This window comes from Meleagris gallopavo, chromosome 3 (genome assembly GCF_000146605.3).
Source record: "Meleagris gallopavo isolate NT-WF06-2002-E0010 breed Aviagen turkey brand Nicholas breeding stock chromosome 3, Turkey_5.1, whole genome shotgun sequence".
Taxonomy (NCBI): domain Eukaryota; kingdom Metazoa; phylum Chordata; class Aves; order Galliformes; family Phasianidae; genus Meleagris; species Meleagris gallopavo.
Window position 1 is genome coordinate 57,092,435 of NC_015013.2, and position 2,085 is coordinate 57,094,519.

Consider the following 2,085-nt stretch of genomic DNA (forward strand, 5'->3'; position numbering starts at 1 on the left):
TTTTGCAAAATTCAGTGTAGTTGAGAGCTCAAGAAATTCTAGATTGAAATAACAGAGCATTAAAAAACAGAAATAAATTCCTCTTATGTATTTTCACGTAATGAATTTGAGAATTGTAAACCTTTAGAAATTAGCAATACTGATATATTTTTAATGAACTGTATTCTTTGTTGTTATAGGGGTATTTTTATTTTTTTTTTAATTTTAAATAGAAATGTGAATCTCTTAGCCCCTAAGAAATTTCCTTTGGTTTACCACACAATGTTATCAGTTGCAAAACAGCTGGTACACTGTAATCATAGGCCATGACAACCCATTGTGTTCACCCCAACACATTTCTCATTCCTATGTTATTTTCCTATGGGAAATTTCCCTCTAACACAGTTTTCTTCACAGTCACAAAGCATAGAAGTCCTCCTCCCTGTTCCACTCCTCTCTTTCTAGGACAAGGGCCATGGGACTGCAGCTCCTGGAGAAGAAACACTACTGGGGAGCTACCTGCTGACCAGTACTCACAAAACCTCTCCTACAGGACTTAGCATTTTTGGCAGAAAACAAATTAATTGATTTAAATACAAATGTAATTAATTTGGTGCTCAAGCATGAAAGGTACAAGCTCTCTAAACAAGAAGATATTATACTTCACTCTGACTTCAGAAATGCCTTGAGAAGATTTTGTTACATTTCTCCATTCTTCAGTAGCTTTTCCTTGCACTTTCTTCAAAACATTTCTTCCAGCTGCCCCAGTTACCAGATCTCCACATTTGACAATTCCCAGTTCCAGCAAATTCCCAAAATAGTGATAAGGTGCACACCATGGCAATACTTATTTCCAACTTTATCTTACTGCTGGGAATCCAGTCTTGGCCAGTCCCAAGTCAGACAGGATCTCTCAGTGTTTTAGCAAGTGATATCTGAACTAAAGCTAACTCTAATGAAAATGGTGTTTCTTATACAAATCTTAGTCTCACCACAGTACAACCTCAGCAAACTGTAGCAGTCCAGTTCAAGTTTTAGGAATTCCCATAAAAACCACATTGAAGTATCAACAGCTGTTCTCGTTCTGCTGAAGACATACCTTCATTTCAACCTTTTTTATGTAGGAACATTGTCAACTGACCTTTCTGAATACTCTTCATTCAGAGTTCTGAGCTATTCTTCACAGAGCAGAAACAGGTGCTTGGTGAGTAAACAATCCACACCATTATTCTCTACCTCCTCCAAGAAAAAGGTAGCAGATTGTATAAAAGACTGGAGAGTAGATGCAGCTAGCACTCTGCCATTTGAACTATGTTTAGGTAAGGAATGTACCATGACTCAGTAAACTAGTTAAATTCTCAGATCTTCCCATCTCTCTAGGTATACCATAGAATCATAGAATTGTAAAATCATAGAAACATAGAATCACAGAATGATAGAATCACAGAATGGTTTAGAGATCATTCAGTTCCAACCCCTGTGCTATGGGCAGGGTTGCCATCCACTAGATCTTGTGATATACACAAAAATCAGATGTTTTTCAAATTAAATAGATACTTCTTATTCATTTTTTAGCATATACGCATTCCTGTTTTGTAAATTGGACCTTATTCTCACCAACAGGGATGGACTTGTTAAGGAAGTAAAGGTTGGGGGCAGTTTGGGTTGTAGTGATCATGAGATGGTGGAGTTCAAGATCCTGAGTGGAAGAAGCAAAGCAAACAGCAGGATTGCTACCCTGGACTTTAGGAGAGCCAACTTCGATCTCTTCCGGGACCTACTTGGAGCTATCCTGTGGGCTCGGGTGTTAGAAGGTAAGGGGGCCTCTGAGAGCTGGTCAGCATTTAAACAGCTCTTCTTCCAAGCTCAGGATCGGTGCGTCCCTGTGAGCGAGAAATCGGGAAAAGGTGGCAGGAGACCTGTGTGGATGAGCAAGGAGCTCATGTGCAAGCTCAAAGGAAAGAAGAAGGTCCATGAAATGTGGAAAAAGGGTCTGACCACTTGGGAAGAATATAGGAATATAGTCAGGGCCTGCAGGGATGCAACGAGGAAGGCTAAAGCCTGTCTGGAATTGAATCTGGCTAAAGTGATAAAGGATAATAAAAA